The sequence below is a fragment of the Canis lupus genome, chromosome 18 (assembly GCF_048164855.1).
Source record: "Canis lupus baileyi chromosome 18, mCanLup2.hap1, whole genome shotgun sequence".
In the NCBI taxonomy this organism is placed as follows: Eukaryota; Metazoa; Chordata; class Mammalia; order Carnivora; family Canidae; genus Canis; species Canis lupus.
The window spans coordinates 43,201,633-43,213,838 of record NC_132855.1 but is presented as its reverse complement, the minus strand read 5'-3'; the positions used below and the strand labels follow the sequence as shown (position 1 = coordinate 43,213,838).

General features: G+C 41.2%; 1 protein-coding gene and 1 pseudogene across 2 annotated transcripts in view; one reads left to right on the top strand and one right to left on the bottom strand.

Moving 5' to 3' along the window:
• Positions 1–3,989: 3,989 nt before the first annotated feature.
• Positions 3,990–12,182, bottom strand: LOC140609088 (RNA-binding protein EWS pseudogene; annotated as a pseudogene).
• Positions 11,444–12,206, top strand: part of ANKIB1 (ankyrin repeat and IBR domain containing 1) — a 170,271-nt gene continuing 169,508 nt past the window's right edge. Inside the window, exons 1-2 of one of the 2 annotated variants that reach the window (XM_072784213.1) lie at positions 11,444–11,591; positions 11,815–11,958. The gene's annotated coding sequence lies outside the window, so the exon portion shown is untranslated. The remainder of the gene's footprint in view (positions 11,592–11,814; positions 11,959–12,206) is intronic. The other variant, XM_072784214.1, reaches the window with a different exon arrangement.

The window sequence follows — 12,206 nt, the reverse complement described above, 5'->3', positions numbered from 1 at the left end:
TGGTTCCCTTTTCTACATGCGTAGACTTCATATCCCCCTCTGTGGACTGGATTTGCAAATTGTCATCTGCCTACAGTTAAGAACTTTGTGACTAATTGAAAATACATGTAATTTGCTGGTGTTCCAGAAGTCTATGTTTTGTCTTTTTTTTTTTTTTAACAGATATAATTGACATATTAGTTTCTGGTGTACAAAATAATGATATTTGTATATCACACTATATTTGTATTTACACACTGAGTCTAGTTAACATGCATCACCATATAGCTACAAGAATCTTTTTCCTGGGAAGAGAACATTTAAGATCTACACTTTTAACAAATTACAAATATACAATAGTATTATTAACTATGGTCACCATGCTGTACATTATATTCCCATGACTTATTTATAACTGGAAGTCTGTACCTTTTGGACTGCCTTCACCCATTTCACCCACCCCTCGCCTCCTGCCTCTGGCAGCCACCAATCTGTTCTCCTCATCAATGAGCTTGTTTTTGTTGTTGTTTTTGGATTCCACATGTAAGTGAGATCATATGGTATTTTTGTTTCTCTGTCTGACTGACTTCACTTACCATAACGCCCTCAGGGTCCATCCATGTTGTAGCAAATGGCAAGACTTCTCTTTTATGGCTAAGTAATATTCCATTGTATTAATATATAGATATAGCACTTTTCTTTTTATCCATTCATCCACTGATGAACCCTTAGGTTGTTGCTGTGTCTTGGCTATTGTAAATAACGCAGCAGTGAATATGGGGGCACATGTTTTTTTTTTTTTTTTTTTTTTTGAGTTAATGTTTTCATTTCTTTCAGATAAATACCCACAGCATATTGCTGGATGATGTGGAACATCTTTTCATGTGCCTGTTAGCAATCTGTATGTATTTGGGAAAATGTCTATTTAAATATTCTGCCCATTTTTTTTAAGGATTTTATTTATTTATTCATTAGAGACAGAGACAGAGAGAGAGAGACAGAGAGAGAGGCAGGCAGAGACACAGACAGAAGGAGAAGCAGGCTCCATGCTGGAAGCCCAATATGGGACTCGATCCCGGGTCTCCAGGATCACGCCCTGGGCTGAAGGCAGCGCTAAACTGCTGAGCCACCTGGGCTGCCCCCCTTGTTTTCTATTTACAGTTTTATGGTCTCAGGTCTTATGTTCAAGTTTTTAATCCATTTTGTTAATATTTTTTTAAGCAGGCTCCACACCCAGTGTAGAGTCCAACTTAGGGCTTGAACTCACAACCCTGAAATCAAGACCTGAGCTAAGAAGATCAAGAGTAGGACACTTAACTGAGCCAGCTAGGCCCCCCTGTGTTAAATTCTTGTGCAGCATAAGACAGTGGTCCAGTTTCCCCAGCACCATTTATTGAAGAGACTATCCTTGGGGCATCTGGGTGGCTCAGTCGGTTAAGTGTTTATCATCAACTCAGGTAGTGATCCCCCAGTCTTGGGATTGAGCCCGGCATTGGGCTCCCTGCTCAGTTGGGAGTCTGCTTTTCCCTCTCCCTCTGCCCCTTCCTCTGCTTGTGCGCTCTCTCTCTCTCAAATAAATAAAGCTTTAAAAACAATAGACTATCCTTTTCCTGTTGTATATGATTGACTCCTCTACTGTAAACTAATAGGCCAAATAGGTGTGGGTTTGTTTCTGGGCTCTCAAGTCTATTCTACTGACCTATATGTCTGTTTTTATACCAGCACTATACTGTTGGAAATACATATAATCTGCTGATGTTCCAGAAGTCTATGTTTTCCCTCGTTCTCTTAATCAAGGCATTAAAAGCTGCTGCTTTGTAAACTTGCTTTTCTTTACTCAGCATAAGGTAGAAATGAAAAAAACCTTTTAATTTTAATATGGCAATTTATATTACCTTTGGTCTTTGGAATGCAGGTAGTTTTCTTATCCTTTTTTTTTTCTTTCCTTTTCTTACATAGTGTTTACAAAGTTTCTGACTTATGATTTAAATTCCACATTAAAAAGCAAATTGGATTATTATCTTTACTTAAGAACTATCTCAAAGTTTATTCATAACTAGAAAATAAGTTTCAAAAACATTTTATCATTTTATCATGCTCTCATCATAGTGTTTAATCTTGGACTTATTTATTCATGAGAGAGAGAGAGAGAGAGAGGCAGAGACACAGGCAGAGGGAGAAACAGGCTCCATGCAGGGAGCCTGACGACGTGGGACTCAATCCTTGGTCTCCAGGATCACGACCTGGGCTGATGGCGGCGCTAAACTGCTGAGCCACCCGGGCTGCCCACATCCATCTATATTAAAGTAGTAAATATCAAGTAAGCCAAAGTTTAGATAAAAATTAAAACCGTTTTTTTTTTTTTAAAAGAGAACTCTTTTTTTTTTTTTTTTTAAGATATTATTATTTGGGAGAGAGAGAGAGCATGAGTGAGGGCACAAGAGCAGGGGAAGGGAGAAGCAGAGTCCCCGCCAAGCAGGAAGCCTGATGTGGGACTCAGTCCCAGGATGCTTGGGATCATGACTTGATCCTAAGTCAGATGCTTAACCCACTGAGCCACCCAGGTGCCCCTAACATCCAACTTTTAACTATATACAGTTTGTTACTTGTGACTGAAATGGCTGAAATAAATTAAAAACCCAGACTGGCTTTTCTTGCTCCTAGGGATAAGTGTACAAAACTATTCCAATATTAATTGGAAGCATACACTCCAGAGAGGAAAAATAGCACACATTCAACTCAGAGTGAAAATCATTTATCCATTTTTCTGTCTGCACATGACTTATTTTAGGTTCTTTTCCTTCATGCCCTACTGGTATATATTCAATAAATACAAACAAAAAGTATTATCAGCATCTGTAAAATATAACTGGGAAGGTGTGTTATTAAAACATCACATAGCACATTCCAAAAGAAAACAAACGATTTACTAATTACTGGTGTGGGATTATACTTGTGTTATTTGCTCATATAATTGAGTTGAAGACATAATTACATGATTCTATAACAACTAAAGCATTTAGTATGCTCTGGGGGAGACTTCTTTTTAAAAAATTGCTTTGGATGTGTATTCAATTTTCTTCCATTTTTACAGTAGTTAGGAAATAATTATTTTTCCCCTCTTGAATTGGAATACATACAGTCTTACCCCTAGGCAAATAGGGGAAATTACACAAGTAAAGCACAGCAAATGAGAAAGTGGGGGTAGCGGGCTCATCCTTTGAGTGTCCTCAATGTGGGATCGTCAGTTCAAAGAAGGTATATATTTTCTAGACTGTTTTACCAAGAGATTAAACCAATTTTCAGTTGCAACAGAAAATATTCTCATATGCTGTCTCAGTCCGGTGCCAGCATTAATTTTTTTTTTTTTCCAGCATTAATTTTTATTAATGTAATTAGTTGAGTTTTAGTTCATGTAATTCAAACTAATTTAATAAGGGTTTGTATTTTTGTTAGCAAAGTTTTATATTTCCCCATATTTTATTCTATTTTTAAATTTTTATTTTATTTAAATTCAATTAAGTAACATATAGTTTATTATTCGTTTCAGCGGTAGAAGGTCAGTGATTCGTCAGTTGCATATAACAGCCAGTGCTCATTATATCAGGTGCCCTCCTTAATACCTGTCATCCAGTTACCCCATCCCCCCATCCCCCTCTTCAACAACCTTCAGTTTGTTTCCTATGGTTAAGAGTCTCTTATGGTTTGTTTCCTTCTCTGATTTCATCCTATTTTATTTTTCCCACCCTTCTCCTGTGCACCTCTGTTTTGCTTCTTAAATTCCACATGAGTGAAATCATATGACAATTGTCTTTATCCATTTTCATTATCCATTTATCTTTTGATGGACATCTGGGTTCTTTCCATAGTTTGGCTATCGTGGACATTGCTGCTATACACATTGGGGTGCAGGGGCCCCTTCAGATCACTACATTTGTTTTTTTTAAAGATTTTATTTATTTATTAATGAGAGACAGAGAGAGAGAGAGAGAGCGGCAGAGACACAGGCAGAGGGAGAAGCAAGCTCCATGCAGGGAGCCTGACAGGGGACTTGATCCCGGAGTCTCCAGGATCAGGCCCTAGGCCGAAGGCGGTGTGAAACCACTGAGCAACCTGACCCGGGATGCCCAGATCACTACATTTGTATCTTTGTATATTTCCCTATATTTTAAAGTTGTCCGCATTTCTGTGCATAGCCTCTGTGTTAACGTTTGACCACTCCCGATTGGAATTTGGATACTGACTTATATTTCTACTAAATTTTTATATATTTTTGGTAAATTTTCAATACTTGTATAGCAAATTATGATCTTTTCTTAAATATGCATTCGAAATTTACATAGAGTAAAATTTCTTTTTATTGATGTATGATTTCATGATATTTGACAAAGACACTATTTGTCAATCACAGTCAAGATACAATTCTTTCACTTCCCCAAATCCCTTCATGCTTCCCCTTTATATTCCCACATAACCTCATTCCCATCCTTACCCTCTACTAACCACAATTTGCTTTTTGATCCTATAGTTTTGCCTTCCCCAGAATGTCATCCAAATAGAATGTTACAATTTATAACTTTTTGAGCCTGGCTTCTTTTAGTTAGCATAATGTATCTGAAATTCATCCATAGTGTTCATCAACACTTTATACTTTTTTGTTGCTGTGTGGTATTTCACATGGATGTATCTGAGTTTGTTTCACTTACCCATCAAAGGATGTGGGTTTATGCCAGTTTATGGCAGTCATCAATAATTGTTTTTCATATGAGTTGCAAAAAAGTGAAAAGTGTATCCTATAAAAGCCTGAATACAGATTTTTGTGTGAATAAAAGTGTTTTTTTTTTTCCTTTGACAAATACTCAGGAGTAGAGTGACTGGGTTCCAGAGTAGGTGTCTATCTAAACTCTTCCAGAGAACATCTGGATGACTTGGTTGGATGATTGTCTGACTCTTGATTTTGGTTCAGGTCATGATCTCAGGATTGTGGGGTTGGGCTCAATGCTGGGCATGGAGCATGCTCCCTCTCCTCCTTTCCCTCTGCCCCTCATCTCTAATTTAAAAAAAAAAAATTAGAAACTACCAAACTCTTCCAAAATGAATGCCATTTTGCATCTTTGTTAGCCAAGAATGAGATCCAGTTGCTCTAAATTCCTTGATTCTTTTGCTTTCCTTTATATTGTGTACATTTAAAAGTCATTTTAAACCTCTTACATCTTAGGACGCCTGGCTGGCTTGGTGGTTGAGTGTCTGCCTTTAGCTCGGGGTGTGATCTTGGGAGTCCTGGGATGGAGTCCCACATCAGGCTCCCCATGGGGAGCCTGGTTCTCCCTCTACCTCTCTTTCTCTCTCTCTGTGTCTCTCATGAATAAATAAATAAAATCTTAAAAAAAAAAGCTTCTTATATCTCATGATATCCATAAATGTGCTGCCACTAAAATTTACTGATCTTTTTTCTCTACTGATATTAAAAATTTTTAATATTTAATTTTTGGCCATATGAAATTTATTGAATATATAGTATGCAGGATGGTACCAAGCTATTTCTTTTGCATACTGATATCTATTTGCCTAATAAGATGCTTTGGGGCTGCTCTACCATTGCCCATTTCTCAATGGAACTCAACACATTTCTCCGAATAGTCCTCCATTCCTTATCTTAGACAGTATATGATACCATTTTCCCAGTTGCCCAGGACAGAAAGAGGGGATTTAAGATTCCTATCTGTTCCTTAGTTTCCCATGTCCAAAATGTCACTGGGTTTTGTCAAAAAATTAACCCACTTCTCCTCATTGTCTTATACTGTCTTGCTCAGACCTCTTTTGAGCCCCTCAGTACACTGGTCCAGGGTGATCTGTCAACATACAAATCTGAGCTAGTCAAGTCCCAAAGGCTCCCATGGCTCCTCATTAGCAGGGAACACAATATCCTTCAAGATTTTTTTTTTTTTTTTTAAGTCTTTCCAGCTTCTCCTTTACCTGACAAATGCTTGAATATAGAAGCCAGGCTGCCAGGGGTGCCTGGGTGGCTCAGCTGCTTAGGCGTCTGCCTTTGGCTCAGGTCATAATCCCAGGGTCCTGGGATCTAGCCCTATGTCTGGCTTCCTGCTCAACAGGGAGCCTGCTTCTCCCTCTCCTTCTGCCCCTTCCTCTGCTTGTGCTCGCGCTCTCTCCCTCTCTGTCTCTCATGTAAATAAATAAAATTAAAAAAAAAAAAAAAAAAAGCCAGGCTTCCAGATTTTAAGTTGTAACTCTACCACTTGGTTTTTGACCTTAGACAAACAACATAACCTTTCCATATACAATTGTATTCAAGGTTATACAATGTATGAAAATGAAAATATTTACAACACTGTGTTAGAAAGTTTGATTTCTAACCTTTTTAGAAGAATACAAATATCTTATGTTTTTATTACAGTCACACATCATGTTCCTGATTCATTAATACTCTGGAACCAGACTGCCTTGATATGAATCTCAGCTCCACTACTTAATAGTTATTTCTCTTTGGCAAGCTACTTAACTTTCTGTTTCTTCATCTGTAAAATGGGAATAATAGTATCTGCTTCATAGTGATTATTGTAAGGGCTAAATGAATTAATATACCTAAAACAGTGCCAAGGTCCATAGTAAGCACCATTTTAAGTATTAGCTATTGTTATTAACTAATGGGTAAATCAGTCCTAATTTCCCATCTGTTGTTGGTGCCCTTCCAATAAATCCCAAACAACCAGTGCTTCATTCTTTTTTCTTCTTCTTCTTCTTCTTTTTTTTTTTTTTTTTTTTTTAGGATTTATTTATTTTATTTTAGAGAGAGTGAGCTGGAAGTAGGGGGGAATTTGGAAGGGGAGAGGAATCTCAAGCCGACTACCCACTGAGCATGGAACCCAACAAAGGGCCCGATCTCACAACCCTGAGATCATGACCTAAATGAAAGCAAGTCTGTAACATAACTGACTATGCCATCCAGATGTCCCCAGTACTTCCTTCTATCATAGAAATTAGTACAATATTGAAATTACCTTTCTCACTTACATTCTAAGATGTCTAAAAGGTATTTCCTTTGCCTCAAGCACCCCTGCCTCTAAGAACACCCAAGGCTTCCTCTTCTTTTGCCTTAGGGCCTTTTCAGACGTCCTCTGCCTCTCCAAATAACTCTAGAGGCAGTCTAACCTTGTAAATACAAACTTTAAATGAGAATCATACATGGATTTTTGTTGAGAAAGTATTTTTGCATGAATTCAAGCCACCTCAATTCCTTCATCAGTTTTCTACACAGCACAAAAAACAATTTATATTTTTTTTTCTTTTTTTTTTGTTTATAAACATTTGGAATTTTATTTTAAAAAAAAATCACAACCATGAACATTGTTACAGTTAGAGGCCCTCTTGGTTCTCCACAATGATACTGAGCATGCTCACAAGGGGTTCCCATTGTTTAGTTAAACAACCATCTTTAAAAGAAGGAAAAAAATCTCGGCACACTACCATTTAACTTGTTTTAATGTTTCTTCACAAATGGTGAAAAATACTAAAGTACAGACAAGGAATAATCATAATGTTGTGGCCAACATTATAAATATGGAATTATAAATTTAAAACATTTTCTGGTTTAAAAAATAAATCTGGTAGTCAAGGCAGCTCTGTGGGGTCTCCGCATCTAGTAGGGCCGGTCTCTGCGCTCCTGACGGTGCTCGCCTTTATCCATTTTTCTAGGTCCTCCACGCCCGCCTCTTCTTCCTCCCATCTGTTCCATCAAAGGTCCAGGGGGCCCACCAAGACCGCCTCGTCTTCCTCCGCCAAAGCCACCTGGGGCCATGCCCCAGCCACCACGGAAGCCCCCTCTGTCTCCACCGCGGCCACCTCTGAACATCCCACCGGGACCACCGCGGTCCATGAGGCCACCCCTTCCTCCCCGCAGGCCACCAGGGCCGCCTCTGCCACGGTCACCGCCTGGGGGCGGGAAGGGAGGTGGAAGGAAGCCTTTAGGCTTCGGGGCCTTACCCTGGTTGCATTCTGTTCTCCAGGAGAAGTTCTGGTTTCCACACCCCGGACTGGGGCACTACCAGTCCCCAGCTCGTTGCTGGACGTTTCCTCCTCCAGATGGGTTCCCTCGGGAACCCCGGGGTCCTCTTGGGTGAAAGCCACCTCTGTCTCCTCCACGGCCTCTCATGCGACCCATTCCTGGCCCCCTGGACCTCCACGGAGTGGCGGTGGCATCCCTCTGCCCTCACGGGGAGGCATACCACCCCACATGCTGTTCATCGGAGGTTTCTTCCGAGCAAGAGAAACCTTAAGTTTGCTTCCTTGAAAATCTTTCCCATCAAACCACTCCACAGCAGCCTTGGCAGTTGGTGGGTCTTCATAGGATACTGTAGCATCATCTTTGGGCTTTCCTGTTTCCTTGTCCAAGTAGGTATGGATCATGGGTTGTCCGGTTCTCTTGTTCATCTTAACAACTCCCACTGCTTAAAGAAGTCAGCCAGATCATCTAGAGTCACATTGTCATTTAAGCCTTGCACATAAATTGCACTGTTGTCAGTCTTCATCTGGATCTACAGGTGGGCCTAGATCAAGATCTGGTCCTTCATCCATGGGTCCACCAGGCTTATTGAAGCCACCTCGCTCTCCAGCGCTGCCCATTCCACCGCGGCCTCCTCCCTGCCCACCTCTGCTCATGCCTCCACGATCTAATCCCCCTCTTCCCCTGCCCCAGTTATCAGGGCCACTCATGCTCCGGTTCTCTCCTGGTCCGGAAAATCCTCCAGACTCCTGCCCATAAACACCCATGCTACTGGGGTGGTCCTGTCAGAATGAACTCTGCTGCCCGTAGCTGCTGCTCTGTTGGCTATATTGACTTGGAGCCTGGCTGTAGGATCCAGTTTGGGGGGGATAACTAGTGGGCGGCTGCTGCCCATAGCTGCTTTGTTGACCATAGCTACTCTGCTGTCCATAGCTGCTCGGCTGCCCATAGGTGTTCCGCTGAGAGTAACTGCTCTGATCATAACTAGTTGGCTGCGTAGAGGAGTAGCTGGTAGGAGGATACGATGGTGGTGCCGTGACTGGCTGCATGGGGCAGCTCCCAGGTACCTGGGGATAACTGTAGTTACTCTGTCCATATCCTAGGCTGGGCTGGTTGTAACACCCTGTGCTAGATTGAGGTTGACTAGTCTCAGCGGGTTTGTTACCATCCTGTGGTCTTGCAGGTGCGGTGGCTGCTGGCTGCTGCCCATAGGCTGGGTAAGCAGGCTGAGTGCCATATGCAGACTGAGCTGCATAGGAGGCCTGGGTGGTAGTGACTGTAGCAGTGGTGGTATCATAAGCACCAGTGCTATACCCCTGGACAGGCTGACTGTATGCCTGGGGGGCAGTTGGAGTAGTATAACCAGCGGGAGGCTGTCCATAAGTTGCATAGGCGGTCTGCCCATAGGTTGCAGTGGTCTGAGCCTGGGTATAGCTGACATCAGTGGGCTGCCCATAGGTTCCATAACTCTGCTGCCCATATGCCTGGGTGTTCTGTGCATATCCTTGAGTTGGTTGGGCGGTGTATGCACTGTAGCCCTGCTGGGCTGCAGCTTGGCTGTAGGCACTGTAATCCGTGGACGCCATTTTCTCTCCTTCCCTCTCGTTCTATTTTTTCCCATTTCACTTTACTGAAATTTTCTGAAGATTTTTATTTATTTATTCATGAGAGACAGAGAGAGAGAGAGAGAGAGGCAGAGACACAGGCAGAGGGAGAAGCAGGCTCCATGCAGGGAGCCCGATGTGGAACTTGATCCCGGGACTCCAGTATCACGCCCTGAGCCAAAGGCAGATGCTCAACTGTTGAGCCACCCAGGCGTCCCATACTGAAATTATTTTCATTGGGAATATTTTTCTGTATAAATTATAAAGCAAGAAAATGATTCATCAATCAGTTTTTTGTATATATTTAATCCTTTTTTTAAAAAGATTTTGAGAGAGAGAACATAAGCAGGAAGTGAGGGAGGGATAAGAGGGAGAGGGACTCCCCACTAAGCAGGGATGCAATGTGGGGCCCCATCCCAGGACCACAGGAACATGATCTGAGCTGAAGGCAGATGCTTAACCAACTGAGTCACCCAGGCACCCCATATTTAATTCTTCCAGTTAGTTTTTGCTATTGAGTTCCTCAAGATCAAGTGAAATTCTAAATGTTATTGATGCAATTGATCTATTACATTTGGTCAAGAACTGTGGCTAGGGCAGCCCCGGGTGGCTTAGCGGTTTAGCGCTGCCTTCAGCCCAGGGTGTGATCCTGGAGACCTGGGATCGAGTCCCACGTCGGGCTCCCTGCATGGAGCCTGCTTCTCCCTCTGCCTGTCTCTCTGTCTCTAATAAATAAATAAATAAATAATCTTAAAAAAGAACCGTGGCCAGTCTTACTGTTAAATATTCCCATCAAGTCTAACGATAGGGTGGTTAATTTTGGCAACTTTTAATCTTACAAGATGTGGTTCTTCAAGTTTTTTTCTAATACACTTATCATGTGCAGTATTAGCTGCTCTGGTTTTATTTCTACAATGGAAATTCTTTGTTATGATTTGGATAAACAATTGCTTGAATTTGCTTTTTTAGCTAAAAAGGAGAAAGTTTTCTCAATTGTCTAGCGCCATTCTTGGGCTCAAAGCATCTCACCCCATTGTTCTTCTCCCTCAAATGTTTTTCTGTCATTCTTTCTCACCCTTAGGTTGCCAGCTCAAGCATCACTTGCTCAGGCATGCCTCTCCTCATCTCTAAAGCTGATCCAGTTTCCTACTTTATATGCTTATATAGTATACTTTTCTTTCAACACATTCATTGGACTTTATAAATATGTATTTCCATGAGTATTTATTCCTCTTATTAAACCTTGCTTCCTAAAAGCAAAGGTTTGTTTTTCTTAACCACTGGATCACTGGCACATAAATGGCACTCAAATTTATTTAATGATGCAAAAGGAAATGGCATCTTTTATCCCCAGTGTACATACACTCAATGCCTGACCAATCCTTGGCACTCATTAAAACCTGTCTGTATTTCTCCATTAGTGTTTATTTCTGGTTTGTTATGGTTTTACAGAAAATGATAATTTTTCCCCTTCAATACTGTATTTGAAAATTGACTTTCTAATGCTATATATCTGTAAGCCTTTAATGGCCAACCTACTCTAACAGACTTCCCTTCTTTACAGGACTGCCATACTGTGTAACTCCAAGAGGGTACACTGTATTCTGAGGAGCTGGGAGTTGTCTGATGTAGTATCAGTGCATCCTCACCTCCCTCTATGAAGGGAAAAGCATTTAGCTAACTGCTAAGGTTGGTTATCAGAGCAGTTCTAAACCCTAGCTGTACATCAAAATCACATGGGATACTTTAAAAACAAATCCTTGAGCCCCACCCTCCATTTACTGAGTCATAATGTAGTGAGACTTCCCATATGACTGCAGAGCCAGGGTTGGGAAACACTGGATTGCAGCACAGGATGAGTGTGGGAAAAGTGGTTACACATTAATCTAGATAGGAAAGTTAGTGACCATGTAATTAGGGGCCCTGTATTCAGTACTAAAGAACTGGAATTTTACATGTAGTAAAGAACCATGAAAGGTTTTCCAAAGGTAATGAAATGATTAGTCTATAAAAAAGGTGAACTTGGCACTAGTGTGGCAGATGTGCGGGCAGAGTGTAAAGCCTCAGCCACAGGAAGCCAGGGAGGAAGTTAAACAAACTGGAACAAGTGGTTAGGACTTAAACTAGGGTGGATGCAGTGCAACTAGGGAGGAAGGGAATGGGAAAGGACCCACAAGACATTTGACAAGACCAAATATATGAAATGTCTAGGATGATAAAGGAGAGAGAAGTTGAAAACCACTCCAAGATTTCCAGGCTAAGCAACTGGATACAATTTGAGGATGCCACTAACCAAACAGAGAATACAAGTGGAAGGACATAATTGAGCAAGCAGAGGAAACATTCTATTTCCAGGTATGATGAAATAGAAGTTCCTTTGGTATGCCATTCAGGTAGAGCTAGAATAGCAGGAAATTGGAAATTAAGATCTACAATTCAGAAGAGAGTTTGAGGCTGAAATTTTAGATCTGGGAGTCAACAAGGTAATTCAGTTGAGGCCATTGGAATGTATGAAACTGAACAGGGCATTGTCTATGCAGAATCAAAAGTGCTTAGCACAGAATTAGAGATACAGCAGGCTTTCTCATTCAGTTTACTTAAGC